This window comes from Ochotona curzoniae, unplaced genomic scaffold (assembly GCF_017591425.1).
Source record: "Ochotona curzoniae isolate NIBS_2020 unplaced genomic scaffold, NIBS_Ocur_1.0 contig_2692, whole genome shotgun sequence".
Taxonomy (NCBI): Eukaryota; Metazoa; Chordata; class Mammalia; order Lagomorpha; family Ochotonidae; genus Ochotona; species Ochotona curzoniae.
Window position 1 is genome coordinate 5,882,600 of NW_024465556.1, and position 17,796 is coordinate 5,900,395.

Here is a 17,796-nt window from a genome sequence, read left to right on the forward strand (position 1 = left end):
TCTGATGGTATCCTTAAAACTTTTATAACATTTTAGAACTTTATTTTAGAATTTCACTTAGAAGCTGAATTTTGAACTTGAACAATCTCCTAATATCCTCTAAGTCAGTTTTAGTAAAGACATTATTTGATTATCCTGGTAAGAAATGTACTTCGGGACAAAGAGCTATCTTTTTTTCCCCCATTTTTTCATTATATTTTTGACAATCTTTATATAGCTAATTAGGGTGTAAAGGTTCAAGGGCTACAGGAAAGTGGGTAAGACTATTATTTCCATATTGTTTCCTTCATGTATCTGAGGTAAAGGGGGATATTGAGAGAGAAGTCCAACCCAGTTTCCCACCCACCCCAGGTCCCGGATGTGGGGCATGCTCCAAGATTCTTACTCAAATGGTTTGACAGTTCACCAGTTATGAATCGCTGCCAATCTCTCCACTCCTACCATGATAAAGTCATGAATAATCCACTGATTGACATAGTCCATCATAGAGTTTCCGTTTGCCCAGTTTTTCACTGCCAACACATAGCTGAGGTGGTTGATTGACTTGTTCTGTCTTCTGTCTTTTCATGGTTAGGGTTCTGAGTCTGGCAGTTCAAATGGGGTGATCCCCAAAGAGACTTTGAGGTGTTCCCAGACCAGATTCCTGTATGTACTAGCAAGTACAGGGCCCGGCACAGTCCATCGCCTTGATCAGCTGGTGGTTGCAATTGCTGGGTTGGTACTATTTTCAGCCCCAACTTCCTATCTTAAAACCTTAATGGGGTCCAGTGCGGTGGTGCAGTGGTTAAGGTCCTCGCCTTGCACGCCCAGGATCCCATATGGGCGCCGGTTCTATCCCCGCACAGCCCCGCTTCCCTTCCAGCTTTCCAGCTCCCTGCCTGTGACCTGGGAAAGCAGCAGAGGACGGCCCAAAACTTTGGGACCCTGCACCCACGTGGGAGACCCGGAAGAGGCTCCTGGTTTCGGATTGGCATAGCATCATCTGTTGCGCTCACTTGGGGAGTGAATCATCGGATGGAAGACCTTCCTCTCTGTCTCTCCTCTCTGTATATCTGCCTTTCCAATAAAAAAATAATAAAAATAAATCTTAAAAAAAAAAACCTTAATGAACACATGTTCTCTGTCTTAACTGTAGAAAAGCAAGAAACTGCTGTGTGTTAGAAAGGCAATAAGAAAGAGTTGCTTACAGGTAGTCAGGTAGTAACTGCAGGATTTAATCATAGAATGTTATCTACAACCATTTTTACACAGAAAATAATCAGAAAATTTGTATTGGGGTAAATGAGAGCATATCAAAGTATAAAATCATATTTAAATAAAAATATGAATCTGCAGAGATACCTGAAAACAAAACCAGGGAACTAAAGAAAGAAGAAATGAAACAAAATCTAAACAAATAAAACTGAACATTCTTACTAATTCAATGGGATATGGAACTAAAAATCTTAAGGAGTATTTCTTTTATGTTCAGTATGAATTATTGTTTGGTTCCTGGATCAATTATTAAAGGATCGGAGCTAAACAGATTCATGCTGGAACATAGTGTTATAGAAGCATTAAGAACTGTAAAGGCTACAGTCTTAAACCCCTCCTGACAGGGAGGCGGCTCTCTATTTAATGGCAATCTAAGGGTAGGCAAGATTTAAGGGGTTCAGGAAATGAAGCAATAACTAAGCAGTATGATTTCAGCTCTTGAAAATAATTAAGTTTTCCAAAATATCTTATCCATATACTTACTTGAGAAAAGCTGTATTTAACATGCCAGTTTTCCTACTTTGCACTTTTATCCACACTAAATTTTTGACAATTTTAAAGTATCTCTTAAATAGTCATTAGGTTTCCTCACCAGAGGGGGGGAGGAACCCTCTTGACTGCACTTCATGTTTCAAGCTTCCTTCATCATGCATAAGAATCCTATGCTCAATTCAGAAAGAGTTCTTCAGAGAACACATACAGTTTCAAATCAATGATTTACATCTTACAAAAAAGGTCTTCTCTCTGAAATGAAAACCACGTTTTAGAAATTGATCATTTGATGAAACATCAAAATCTACCGAATAATTAGCTTCAGCTCTTTGAAAGCCATCAACTCATGCTATCTTATAAGTTTCCTGTGTAAGGTTCATGCGGCTGACTCACACTTAATATCAAATGCTTATTGATGAGATCATTTCTCACAAAATGTGTATATTTGTATTTTGAGTATAATCACCATTGATTAGAAGCATTATGGCTCACAACTTAACACATTTCAAGATCATAACTTTATCTGTGCATTATTGTTTGACATTTTCCATCAAATCTGTATCTCATCTATACCATGATTTAAATTAAAAATCTTTGGCACAGCACCGGCCAATGCAGTCACTTGGAGAGTGAATCATTGGACGGAAGAGCTTCCTCTGTTTCTCCTCCTCTCTGCGTATCTGGCTGTCCAATAAAAATAAATAAATTTTTCAAAAAAATTGCAAAAACTCAAAGAAAAACCACACGGTAACATATCATATGCAAACCAGTGAATATCAAAAATAAGGAACAACATCTTGAAAGCAAGCAGAGAAAAATGCACATTACATACAGCAAATAGTAATGCAAACAGCTACATGCTTCTTATCAGCAACCAAGGAGGACAGAAGACATTTGAAGAATATTCCAAAATACTGAGAGGAAAGAACCACAAACAAACAAACAAAAAAGCAGTAAAAACATTATGTTTAAAAATTTTTTAAAAATGCCTCCTGGAAAAAAATGTAACAAATCCATTCTTATAAGAGAGAAGAATGAGAAAGCTGTGAGTAGAGCTGCAGAAAAAGAATATAAATGATGATCTTCAGCCTTTAAGGCAAATTTTACCAGAGAAAAACGTAAAAATTTAAAACTGCTATTTAGGTAGCTATAGTACAGTAAATTTCTTCTTTTTTTACATATTTTTAAAGATTTATTTTTTTATTATTTTTTCATTGGAAAGGCGGATATACAGAGAGGAGAGACAGAGAGGAAGATCTTCCGTCCGATGATTCACTCCCCAAGTGAGCGCAACGGGCCGATACTATGCCGATCCGAAGCCAGGAGCCTCTTCCGGGTCTCCCACGCGGGTGCAGGTTCCCAAAGCTTTGGGCCGTCCTCAACTGCTTTCCCAGGCCACAGGCAGGGAGCTGGAAGGGAAGCGGGGCTGCCGGGATTAGAACCAGCGCCCATATGGGATCCCGGGCGTGCAAGGCGAGGACCTTTAACCACTTGCGCCACCGCGCCGGGCCCTTTTTACATATTTTTAAAATCTGTTATCGGAAAGTAGATATACAAAGAGGAAGAGACAGAAAGGAAGATCTTCCACTCGCTGATTCACTCTCTAAGCGGCCACTACGAAGCTGAGCAGATCCGAAGCCAGGAGCCTTTTCCGGATTTCACAGGTGCAGAGTCCTAAGGCTTTTGGCCATCCTCCTCAGTTTTCCTAGGCCATAAGTAGCTAGCTAGATGGGAAGTGGGGCAACCGGAATTAGAACCAGCGCCCATTAAGGGATCTTGGCACGTGCAAGGTGAGGACTTTAGCCACTAGCCTACTGTGTGGTGGGCCCTAATTGTTGTCTTCTAAATTGTTCAAATATCTTAAAAATTGAAAGCAACGATTAGTACAGCATTATATGAAGGGAATTTAATGTAAATAGGTTTAGTATCTATGACAACTAAGATATATAGGAATGAAGAAACACCATTTATCATTTACATATTTCCACATTTTATCTTAAGTGGTACAACACTAATTTTAAGAAGGCTTTGAAAAATTGCATATGCATAATGCAATCCTAGAGTAAGCACAATTTGTAAAGAAATACTATTTAAAATATAGCAGAAAATGAAATATTGAAAAATTATCAAAAAGAAGTCAGGAAAAGGAAGTAAGAGAAAATGGAAAACAGGCAGGGGTAGCAGAAAATAAATTATAAACTGGTAAGTAGAGAAGTGTGCTTTTCTCGATTTGTTTGGTTTCTTTATCCTACTCTAGGCAAGTTTATACTCATAAAACTCATTTTCAACTCATGGGACCTTGAAAGAGCAGTTTGAAAGCACTTGGTCAGCATGAGGTTACAAAAGCACTTAAGGGAAGCTGTGTTTAGTGGTGATCTGATTCTCCAAAGCTCACCGCATGTTGCATCAGACAGTGACTGACAGCATGTGTTCAGAGTGCTGACTAAAGTTTCATTTTTTCCTCTTCAGTTAAACTGAGACTCTACACTATATTTACATTGAAATTTCACATTTACACAAGGTACAAATCAAAAAATGTTTTGGCTGTCATGGTGTTTATTTACCATGTGATTAAAACAGCACATTTACAAAACCTTGCTTTAATCCTAGGTCAACAATACAGCTTAATGGAGGGCACAGATTGCCTAGGGACACAACACTTGCATGATGTATGCAAATATGAAGGTGCTTTACAATGTCTGGAGAAAATGCTCTTTATGAAAAAATTTCTATCCATAGGTTACATGTTTTGGCATCAAAAAAAAAAACCTTGTATTTCAGCTTTCCACTTTTCCAATAACTCTTTTTTTTTTTCTTACGGATCTTTAATACTGTTTACATATTTGAGAGGGATACATGCTCATGTGGCCTTCAATTATGGTTGAGAGGGTCCAGGCACAGAGGAAGATGGGTAAGAATAAAAAATCTTTCAGGGGTTCCCCCCTTTGTTTCTCCTGTGTCTGCAGAATAGGAAGGGGAGGGGGCTGCTCCTTGCTGTCAGACTACCTCAGTACTGGGGCATGATGGTCAGTCATTTGATAAAGCCTTAGAAACCCCAATGTGGGGAAGAACAGTCCCAGGGTGTTACTTAGGTGGTTTTGATAACATGGAGACGTTGTCAGCTTTGCTGCACCAGGGTTGAGGAAATCTTTCCAAGGTCTATTGGTTGACCAAGTCCACTTTAGTGTATCTACAGACCCAGACACTTTCTGCAAAACATGCTAGGAGCATTGTCCAACTTTTTCTACTTCCCACCTTCTGACAAAGCTGAAGCTTGGACCTTGGGTGAGCCACCTGGTACGTCAGCTCAACGGGGCATGGCCCACCTTCAATCACAATTCTCACTGGCAATTATTGCAGCCTAGCAACATTGCAATGACCTACACACTGGCTCTAACATGTGCCAGCAGGTGCTGCCGTCTAGCAAAGCCTGGCCTGTGTTCAGACCCAACTCACACACATGCTAAGGGTGCTGCATCCTTGCCTGGCCTAACCCTCCTCCAGCCCTGGCTCCAGGTATAACCTGGCAGGGGAGTTTTCCAAGTTCCTCTACCAGACCCATCTCTAGCCTTGATCTTGCTTGATCTGTCTTCATTTCTGGCCTTTGCATCTGCTGGCAGGTGCTGCAGTTGGCCCAGCCAGACCTCCTCCTTCCTAGCTCTAGCTCCCAAGCCAATGAGCTCCTGGGACCAACTTGGCTTGGCTAGTCATCACCCCTCCCCAGCTCTTGTGCAAAACTGCAAGTGCTATAGACCCACACAGGCAAGCCCAAAAATCGCCTACAGAATTTGCCTCTAGATTTATTCTCTCCCATTCTGGTGGGTGTTGCAGCCCAGCCTGGGTGACCCACCCTCTTTCCCTACGTATGCAGGTGGGTACTGTGGCTTTGCACAGCCAGGCATGGTCCCACTCCCAGCTTTCATATATACCATCAGGCAATATGAAATGGACTCAGCCTAGCCCTGGTCTCCCACGTGGGAGGATGCCTTGGCCTGACCCAGACATGCCTTCAGGATTCTCCATTCTAAACTAACCAGTCTCAGTTCCCTCAGAGTACAGTGGCCCGGTCCACGGAGGACCCCAGATGTCACTGTTCACCTGTCAAACATACCCTCAGTAACCCCCACTCAAACATGTCCCCAGACCCTCTTTGGGCAATTTGCAGCCCCATTCACAAACCATACAGTACTGCAGTGTGTCTGGGGGCAAGGGTAACATGTTTCACTCCAGTATCTCATGTCTTCCCCACATATCTTTAAAAACAAAATAGAATAGGCCATTATCATGCATGCTGGTATAGTTAACACAGATTTGACATTAACCAGGCCTAGAATATCTGCCAGCTGTTGGCTATTTTTCTCCTAGCAGTCTAACACTTGCCTAAATACAAGGCATCCTAGGCAGTTGCCTACAGCTATCGGAAATAACACTCTTTATTTGTGTTTTAAATATATTGTAAATGTTTCTTTAATTCTTCTATTCTTTTTTAAGTTTTTAATAGTTTCAATATAGCTCACAGATACAATTCTAAGATTATACTTATATTTTCTATCTCCCTGTCTCTCCTTCTTCCCATTCCCTTTTCTGATTGCTTGTTTGCTTTCCTCCTTTCTCCTTCCTTCTTTTGTTCATTTATTTTTCCCTTCTTTTCCAAGAACATTTTGAAGTATCTTTGAAGCTTAGGTCTGCTATCTTTAAAGCATGAAAAATCATACTCAATATTTCATTTTTCATTAAAAGCATAACTAGATAATATGTTTAAAATGATAAATACAGTGACAAAAACATAATTCAATTTAGTAGATACTATTTAAATTTGGTGATAAAGGAACTCAGGAAGAGTAGGTTTAGGAAACAAATCCACCAAAAAAAAAAAAAACTGTAAACTAAAATATATCAAGCCTAAATTAACCTCTCTTCTTAAAGCCTAAATTTTGCCAAAAAAGGTACTATAGAGAATGAACCACAACCTAGTTTGATATATAAACAAATTATGTGCATCCTTGTACCCAAGCAATTGAGTCTCACTTGATCATGGCAGCTGAACTTCCAGTCTATCAGAATGACAGAACCATGTAAAGGAAACACTACTTTCTTTATGCCACTCTTTTCTGGCTATAAATATTACATGCATATATGATGGAGTACGGATTCTGAATCATCTTGCTCAAGGAAACTTCTTTAAAATACTAGAATTCTGATTCATTCTTAGCTTCAGTTATGCTCCTGCCATTCTCCACTGTCAACTCATAATCACGATTTATTTTCTCACAATTTCAGACACTGAATAATTTGTGGTTTAGAATACTAACAACAAAGCTGTCATGATGAAGTGAAAAGAACTCAGCCTCACACCTACTGGCTCTGCAACACTAGATACATCACTTTACTCATGCTGCCTCAGTTTTCTCACCTTTAAAATATGGATTATATCAACTGTTTTCTACAGAAACTAACTCTATTTGTCTTATACTTCAGTACATTATATACATAAAATAGTGGCAACTATTATTATTTATATTTTTCTTTACATATGTAACAAGTGATTGCCACTATGTACAATCTCACATATTCTTCTGATTCCCTCAGTATGGTTAATACTTTCTTGTAATTTATCACTGAACATTTATTGATCCATATAGAAAACCTGCTTGCCCATTCATCACTAATGTTACATTTTTTTAAATTTCCACTCCCTAAAAAAAAATTATACATTCTTTTTAAAACTTACTCCTGAGAAGCTGCACGCACACACAGCACATGGGAACTATAAGTAATTATTACAATTTATTGAATCATCACTAATATTTCATCTCAGCTATTTCTTCATTGATTGTCAAACTATCATTTCCTAAAATTTTATTGTCTTAATTCTCTAAAACTGAATACTATATCCTTTCAAACTTAAGTAATTCAAAAGTGAAGAAAGTTAAATTACAAGTAAAATGTATTTTCTTGAGAATACAGAAGAGCAACCGGTAAGTTTACATAAATAAATTTCACCTTAGTTGCACATAAACACACATATGTACATGTATACACACACGTACAAAAAGACATATCAGAAATTAAGAAATTGAAATGTATTCAATTGTTTTCCTCAAGAAACATCCTCTTTGTCAGATCTAAGTTAAAATGATAAAGGGAAAAAAATAAAAGTACATCTCATGACACAGATTAGATATTGTTAAGTTTACAGAATAAACTGTTTGCTACTGGAAGCTACTTCTTACAAGCAGAATCAGAGCTTCTCAAAAGGATAATAAGGAACCTCTCTAAGTTGTTGAACTTGGGTAAGTTCATATGACAGATTTCCAGAGGAAATTCAGAAACTGAAGGAAGCACCTGAAGTGGTAGAATCACCTTCTCCCTGGGTGGGCATCCTGTTCTTGCACCTCACATAGAAAAAAGCAGAGTACACATTTCTTTTCCATTTATTATTTAATTCTCAAGGGAAAAGCAAGGAAATAATAGTGGCTTAAAGTGTTCAAGTATAGTTCTCATTAAAGTTGTAAGAAAAAGGCATCAGCCAGGCTGGGGAGGCTGATTATACCCACTGGTACAGGCATGAGTCAGAACAAGGGCAAGGCAGATTATGTTTTAATGCAGCATCAACTGGCAAGTGCTGGGACTGGGGACAAGTCCTGTCAAGCTATACTACAAAATTACCTGGAGAGCAAGTTCCAGAGTGGGGAGTAGGTCCAGTACACGGGTTGTGGGCTCCTCTCTGATGGGCTGCAACTTCCATTGTTGAACATGAAAACCAGGACTGGGGGTGTACCTAGGTGGACAGGCGGTGGCACCCACTGGCATAAGTGTATGGTGCAGGTGGATTCACTTGAGTTGAATTTGGTTTCAATGCCCAATTATGTACACAAGATTCCAATGGGATGTGGCACAGATCAGACCAGTCTACTACACATGCTGGCAAGCATAAACACCAGAGCTGGGGGGAAGGAGGCGGTCCACTAGGGTTATCAGGGGTTACTCTGACCTGGTTGCAGCTCCCACTGTGGTATGTGAGAGTCAAGCATGTGTTGGGCAAGACTGGGCTGGACTGGGCTGCAGCACCCACTGGTTTGCTGAGGATGGAAGGTAGAGCAAATTAATCCCAGTGAAAATTGACAGATCACAGGAGGCACAGAGTGGTGAGCCAGGAGCTGAGGCTATGGAGACTATGGTGGAAATCTAACATAAGAATCCAGACCTGGAAATCGCTGGAGGAAGTGGCACGACTGCTAAGAGCCATGTACCAACTGCAATAAGTAAAACTGAACTGTAGACCTGTGGGTGGCAGAGCTTAGAAACCTGCCCCAAGGAGAAGACTCTGATAACCAGAAGTACAATGACCAAGAGCAAAAGAAGAGATAGAGGCACAATGAATGTTACTGAAGGCTCCCCTGCCAAGGAGCAAAATTTCAGAGTTCACTGAGGAAGACATCGAGAAAATGGGAGATTCAGAATTCAAAACACTTGTTATAAAACTTGTCAACAACAAGAAACATGTAAAGCAGCCATTCAAGGAATTCGAGGAATATGACAAACTGGAAATGAATCAAATGAAAGTTGATATATCAGAAATGAAGAATACAGTGTAGCAAATTAGAAGTATAATGGAGAGTCTCCAAAATAGAATGAAGGAAGCAGAAGAAAAAATCTCAGAATTGGAAGATATTTCCTGCTACCAGGGGAAACAAAAACCTGGAAGCAGAGCTGCATCAGGCCAAAAAAAAAAATTTTCAAGAATTGAAAGATACTATTAAAATACCAAATACAAGAGTTACAGGAGTCCGAGAAGGTACAGAAAGAGAAGCTGGGCTTATAAATGTATTTAATGAAATAATAAAGGAAAATTTCCCTCATCTAGAGAAAGAATTGGGAAACAACATCCAGGGGGCACAGAACTCCCAAAAGGCTTGACCAAAAGCAATCTTCATCATGACACATGATCATCAAGCTCTCTTAAATTGAACATAAGGACAAGATCCTTAAATGTGCATGAGAAAAAAAAAATCAACTGTCATAAAGGAGACATCTTACACGAAACTCTACAGGTCAGAAGAGAATGGAGCAACATTTTCCAGATTCCAAAAGCAAAAAAATTGTCATCCCAGGATAACATACCCAGCAAAACTTTCCTTTGTCTTTGAAAATGAAATAAAATTCTTCCACAGTCAAGAAAAGTTAAAAGAATATGCCTCTTCCAAACCTGCTCTACAAATGATACTTAAAGATGTACTCCTGACAGAGAAAAAGGAATAGCGCCCGCCAAAACCAAAGGCAAATGCGAAGAACATCCCAGTTAAATAAAAACAGAAGACTGAATCAATGAGCAATCCATTGCTAAAATGACAGGACTATATTACCACCCATTCATATTAAACCTGAATGTAAATGACTTAAACTAATCAATTGAATGTCACAGATTAGTAGGCTAAAATTAAAAAACAAAACCCATCTCTGTTGCCTATGGGAGACACATTTCACCAACAAAAATCAGTGGAAACTATATTTCATGGATTTTGATTTTTTTGTCAGTTTCATTGCTTCAAAACATTTTCTTCTGATTAAATTATTCAATGATTTATAGATCATACAGTAGCATCATTTTCTTGAAGAAGGTTCTGGATTTTCTTTTACATTTCTTCAGTGACACATTAGTCATTCAGTAGCATGTTATTTAACTTCATGGTGTTGTTAACTTTTTTTTTTCTTTGTTGTTGATTTTGCATTGTGACTTTTCACTTAAGGAGATGAATAGTAACTGTGTAATGGTGACTGTCATATCTAGATCTGAGAATACAATGCAGCCTACTTCCAGATCAAAGATGGACTCCCAATGAAATTGTGTACTATATCTTGACAATGGGATGCTGGATTTTCTGCCATTGTCCATGCCCACAATGATGGACATATGACTGTGTAGGAAGAATTATACTATAATAATGATACAGAACTCAGTGAGGGGGCAGGGAATTGGGGAAGGGAAAAGGGAAATCCCAGGGCCTTTGAAACTGTATCATAAAATTATATTAATAATAATAATAAGTAACATTTTTTAAAAAGAAACTTGACAGCAAATTTCTGGGCCAAAGAAGACTCAGAGGCAGACTATAACAGCCAATCGACCTCAGAAAGATTTCCTAGTCCGTAGAGTGGTGATATTAGCAGCTATCGCAAACACATAAACAGAATATTCAGAAAATGCTCTGCAATGGGGAGCTTGGGATGACATTGGCTGGCAGTTCCCCAAAGCCCGGGGTAATGCAGCAATTGGGAAGCTGGGCATGGTTTTTCATCTTGTATCCCCCTCCCACTCTTCTACAGGAAGAAGAAGAAAATGTGTAAACAAGGGTCTCACCCACTATCCCCTGATTCTCGACCCTTACCACCCTGATCAACCACGTAAACATCATCAGTAATAAAACTGAAGAAAGAAAGAAAGAAAACAACATCAGCTTACAAACACAAGAATCACAACCTAGGAAACCACCAATTGCATGCAGCAAAAGAAGAACCTTTTTTTCATGCTGAAGTTATTTGGATGTTCATATCATTTGTGGGTCATATAAAATTACCAGCTTAAAAGCCATGATGTTACACAGCTACTGAGTTCTGAGTCCCACCTGTGGTTGTCTTGGTAGAGCCAAGTCATTATGGCTCACAGACCTTCCACAGACTGCATTCCATTTTTCCTGCCCTAGTTTTTAAGGGAAGAGGAACATAAAATCGTAAAACAATGTCTCACCAATGTTACAGAGGAAGACCAGAAACTGATCAAATACTTATAGGATGAAAATGTGTCTAATTTTTGTTATACAAAGGTAACTCACAACATTCACAGAAAAGCAGAACTGAAAGATAGTGTGTGTTTTTTCCATGAAGTTCTGAAGTTTTATAACATCTAAAGACAAACCTGTTATATAACAATAAGCAAATAGCATTTAAATCAGGAAATCGTTGAACAACACAACCCAATTCAATGTAAGATAAACATACTAGAATATTTAGGGTAACCGCAAGGCTGTTAAGGAATTTTATTTCTATACACAAATTTCTTGATACATTCAAGTATGATAGATTTGTATCTATAGAAAGGTACACACAAACACAGACACATGACAAGCTGAGACAACCTAACTGGAAAAAATATTTTATTCTTATTTTATTTTAAAAATTCACCTATTTTTATTCAAAAGATCGATTTTTAAAGAGAGAGAAGGAGAAACAGAGAAGTTTTCCACCTGCTGGTTCTCTCCTCAAATAACCACAATGGCTGGAGCTGAGTCGATTTGAAGCTAGGAATTTCTTCCAGGTCTCCCACGTAGGTACAGGGGCTCACACACTTGAGACATTCTCCACTGCTTTCCTACGCCATAAGCAGGGAGCTGCATCAGAAGTGGATCCCAAATGGACCAAACCCAGTGCCCATGTGGGATGCCTGAACAATCATCAGAAGATTAGCTTACTATGCTATCATGCTGATCCCTACTTTATTTTTTCTATAAGTCTATCACCACCATTATGAACTATTCTACACTTCTGAAACTTGGCAAAAGAAATCAACAAAAATCAAAGGTCAGTGAAATGAAAATGAAAATGTTATGTGTTTTCATAAATTGTTCTGTATCATCATCTAAAGCCAAAAGCAAGGATATATATTTTGTAGCTCTTATCTCAACAAACCTAAGGGTTTGTTCATGCTTCCACAAAACAACATAGGCCATGGAGTAAACTTTCAGTGAAGTTTTGTTGCCTATGTTTTTAATACTGTCTTGTTCTCTGTTCCCAGTTCACAAATGTGGAATTACTTTATCAAAGAAATTTGGATATTGGCTGAATATTAACTTATTTTATAAGCACCAAAACCTCTCTTCCTGATTTCATATCCCATCATGATAATTTAAATATTCATAGCTAATTCTGATAATAAAAAGTTTTAGAAAAAGAATGCAAAATCAATTTATATGTTACCCAATAGTGACTAGTTGCTTTTTTTTTTTTTTGAGACAGTAGGGACAATGAGAGAGCATGAACTATTTATTCCTCTGATTTCATATCTCCAGATGCCTGCAATAGCCAGGATTAGACCAAGCCCAAACCAAGAATCTGGAACTCCATATAGATCTCCCACATGGGTGGCAGTGACATAGTGTTTGATACATTATTTGCTGCCTGGAAGGGGGTTAATTATCTGTAACCTGGGTTGAAAGCAACAGTAAGACATGCACTTGGGCACTCATGGCTGCAAGTATTTCAAGTGGTGAATTAAGTTACTACACAATGAAACAATCAAGAAACAGGCAAATTACATGACCAGTCATTTTCCAAATGATAAAATTCGAAGAACCAAGAGACATAAAAAATGAAAAATCCCAATGAAGTTTTACCTCACCCTACTCAAAGTGGCCATCACACAGAAATAAGAAAACAATAGATGTTCAGAAAGATGTAGGAAAAGAGTACACTAATCCACTATTATGGGACTGTAGGCCAGTGCAGCCATTATGGAAGGCACTATGGAGATGCCTCAGAAATATAAAAACAGATATTCCATATGATGCAGCCATCTCATTCACTGGAAATTGCCCAAACAAAATGAAATCAGTATATGAGAGACTTAATCTGTACTCCCATGTTTATAGCAGCTGAACTCACAAAGGCTAATATATATGAAACAAAACCAAATATAAACTGATTACTTTATATTACTTATATTATTACATTACTTTATATTAAACCAACTGATTACTTTACATTACTTTATATGGTATAATGTGCACTGTGGAATACTATTAAGCCATAACAAATTAAATGTTGTCTTTTGAAACAAAATGGATACAACTGGAAACCACTACACATAGTGAAATATGCCAGTCCTTGAAAAACAAAACACCATGTCTTACTTGATCTCTAACAATTAATAGAGAGTACAAAATTTTGTAATCTATGTGAATAAGATGATACTTTTGAGATCTGATTATTGTTTGTAGCCTTTGTCTATAATATTAAATATTGGTTTTATTCCTATTTCTAGTTGTTGAATTATTGATCAAATTGAGTGTTAAGCTTGCAGTTCTGAACACTAAGTATGTGACCATAAAACTTAAAAACAAAACAAAAACACAAAAAGAAATAAAGTAGGGTAGTAAGTTGGGAACACTGGCAGAAGGGTGGGTAGGGAAGTATCATGTGCTCCTAAATCTGTTTTGTGAAATAAATGAAATTTACTCACCTCATACAAAAATTAAATAAAGACTGTCAAAGTCAGAATTTTCAAAACTATATTCTGATCAGAAGTTTTACCAAACAAAAGTATAAGCAGGAATTTTTTTTTCTTTTGTTTAACTGTCCTTGACCCAAATTAATGATGATATAATAACTGCCACCAAAATAACAGTTGTTATTGATTGTCAAGCACAAAATAGCATCTATATTCTTCATCGAAAGGTTAAATAGATCTTTACAGAAAACTGTGAGGAGCAAAAGATGTCATCTCATAGCATTAACACATATTGTAAATAAAAATTTTCAGTCTGGTTCCCTAGAAACCTCTGAATATAATAAAGATGATTGTTCCTTTATTGATTGTTCACAGTATAAAGAAGAAAAACATCCTAGTGGCCCTTTCTTAGCCCAGTTACTCTTTCTGTACATGTTGTTACATGGAAGGAAACATGGTTGATAAATGAAAGAAACAGAAACACCTGTCATTGGCCCATGAAACTGTCAAAAAAGCAGAGTAAATACTGGAAACCACTCATGTAGTGTAGTTTCTGAATTTTTATTTTGATGAGAAGCAACCAAGCCTCCTTTCACAAGAGGCTTATTCAAGAACTGAAAATAGAGTAAGTGGTAAATAACAATTCTAAGTTTTAGCGTAAAGAAACTTGTCAAGTATGCTCCAAGCAAATAGGGTTTCTAAGGTTCCTTTTTAGAAAATCAATAGCAATATCAGGCAGTACTATACTAATAGAAATTTCTAAAGCATTTATAGACTCTTCTATCTTTCAATTGAGAGTTTTGATTTTAAGTCTCTGTTCCACTGATGCAATGTATTGATTTTTCTTCCCATTGTTTATGAGGTCATTTCTTTTTATAAGAAAACCACTACAATGTACATATTAATTGTAGTGGAAAAGGTGAATGTACAAATTATTGTCAAAAATTTTCATTTCATAAATTATAAGGAATATAATCTGCATTTTTAGATAGTATGGCAATTCTGAACATCTGTGAGACAGAAAGCATCATGGTAATTCACTAGCATTACTTTTATCATGACTACAAACTAAAAGGCCATACACAATAGTAAAAAGAAAAAAAAAACTTAAAATAGACAAGCTTTTGTGACTCCAAGCTCTGTCTTATTCACTAATGGCCAAAATAGGCAATTTTTATTTTTAAAGAATCATTTTTTGAATTCAGACTGTAAAATATTAAGGAACTTAATTTCTGGGGGGAAAAAAAAGTCTTCTTTCATTGTGGAATATCATTTAAAAATAATTGCAGACCCCTCACTTAATTTTTTTTTTAGTATTTTTATGAATACAGAGCCACAGAAAAATTGTGCTAAGTTATTCTTGAGGCTCACAGTGGTGCTGCAGCCTAATCCTCTGCCTGTGATACTGGCATCCCACATGGACACTAGTTCATGTCCGAGTTGTTCTACTTCCAAAACAGATCCTTGCTAATGGCCAAGGAAATGGCAAGGGATGGATCACGTCTTTGGTCCCCTGCACCCACGTGGGAGACATGGAGAAAACTGGCTCGTAGCTTTTTTGAACTAGCCTTCAAAAAAGAAAATGTACTTATTCTTAAGTCATTTTTACCATGAACTAAAAAATGAAATGCCAAGGAATGATTTACTACCTGTTGAAATCCATGTTATTGTTTGTTTGTCTGTTTTTTCCATACAGCCAACCTTAAGCACAATAATACAGTTTCTATTAACTGGCAGATGGTAATGACAATCCCTCTTTTTAAAATTGATTTCTTTTAAAGGCAGACTACAGAGAGGAGAGACAGATGGAAAGATATTCCACTCCCTGATTCACACCTCAAATGGTAACAATAGCTGGAGCTGAGCAAATCCAAAGCCAGGTGCCAGGAGCCTCTTCTGGGTCTCCCATGTGGGCACAGGATCCCCAAGGACTTGGGTCATGTTCCAGCAGGTAGCAGGATAGGAGATCAAACTATGATGAGATCATTAAGGAATATAGTAGTCACATAAAGTAGGATTATTTACATTTTTATAAAAAGAGGAATAGAAACTCAGTCCACAACAGGAACACACAAAGTGACAACGAAGCCAGAAATTGAGGTGCTGTAAAAGCTAAATGCCAACAGTCTATAAGAACACTACACACAACCACAAAGCACAGATTTCTCCTACAGATTCCAGAAAAATATGATTCTCTTGACATTCATTTTAGACGCTAAGTATCTCCAACACACAGAAAATGAAATTTTGGCTTTATTATGCCACCCAAAGTATAGTATTTTTAACAGTAGTCTCTGAAAACTGATATATATTAAAACTAAAAGAAATTTTCCTTATTTATAATAGTCTATGAACTTCTTTCTCCAAGTAGAAGATGCTGGATACTTCAACAGGCTAGTTGAGAATGGAATCCAAAGATAAACAAATTTGGTGTAAAAAATTGAAATTCTTAAAAAATATGTATTTCCCATGACATTTTATGAAAGCCAGAGGAACAAAAACAGAGGGCTTCCACCATCTGGCTCACTAGGCAAATGCCTACAGTAGGAGTTGGACCAGGCTGAATCCAGGAGCAGGGAAATCAGTCTAGAACTCCAAGATTTAGGGACCTAATACTTCAGTCACCAACAGCTGCCCTCTGTGACATGCATGAGCAGATAGCTGGCTTGGCACCATGATGTGGGACATGGGCATCCTAATCAACAGCTTAACCAGTGCACCAGATGCTAGTCTCCTCTCCTCTCGCTCCAATGGATAATCTGGTCAAAAGGCAAGACAACAATTTGTGGACCAAGTATGTGATATGTTTGCCAAATTCTTATTTACTTAGATATTAAAATTATTCTGCATTTTCTGGAAAGAGCAATCCTACCAACACATAAAAGCATCTATAATATAATAAATCATGTAGCACATTACATAAAGTACTTCCACTGTAAATTTTGTATATTTAATAACCTTCAAACAATTCAGTATGTATTATGAAACTATAACAATTGTTAACACAATCCTAAAAGTTGTAAATATATAAATCTCCTTTTACTTCATCATAATATATAAACCAAAAATTTATTTCAACAAAAAAAAATACAGCTCTTACAAGGATTCACTACCATGTATCAGCTCTTTAAATAATTATAAAAGGTGATAAATCTCAAAATATTCAGCAGCTGAACAGTATTACGTTATTGTTAAGTATATTAAGTATCTTTCTTTCACCAAGATGTTCCTCCACCTCTAATTTCTTTGTAATGCTTATGTCCGTTAAAATTAATTCTTAAGCTTAAAAACATTTATTTAAATGTCTTAATCACACCTCAAAAACTACGCATTTTCCTGATGTTTGTAACAAAATTAGGACAGAATTAAGATGCATTTAGCATATTTCTAAGAAATACTTAATTTTTATCACCTCAAGTTACAAACATAATTGAAGATTTTATTTTATTCATCAAGATGTTCCAATAGCTTGTCCACTTAAAAAATGACATCTTGAGTGCTTTATTGTTTTAATTCAGTTACATGCTTAACTTTTGAGAAGTACTATTACCAATATTTTCATAGCAGGTTAGTTTCTAACTAATATTTTTATAAACTGCCAAATATTATCCATTCATTTTTTAAATAATCTCACTAATTTGTACTTGGCTAGTACTCATAATGTTGTTGTAATTAAGATATTCAATTTTATGTTTATTTCTTACAGTTCTAACTATGCAGAACAGTTGAAAACTGCTTTATGAAGTTCAGTCTGTGGAAAGTTAATAGCTTTTTACTTTGCAGACTAAAAACCATGTGCTTTATTTATCTCAACATTAATCAATACA

The 17,796-nt window shown here is 37.0% G+C and overlaps 1 protein-coding gene across 1 annotated transcript in view; it reads right to left on the bottom strand.

The window, feature by feature from the left end:
- Window positions 1–1,861: 1,861 nt before the first annotated feature.
- Window positions 1,862–17,796, bottom strand: part of ZWINT (ZW10 interacting kinetochore protein) — a 53,912-nt gene continuing 37,977 nt past the window's right edge. Inside the window, exon 10 of the mRNA XM_040975794.1 lies at window positions 1,862–1,998. The gene's annotated coding sequence lies outside the window, so the exon portion shown is untranslated. The remainder of the gene's footprint in view (window positions 1,999–17,796) is intronic.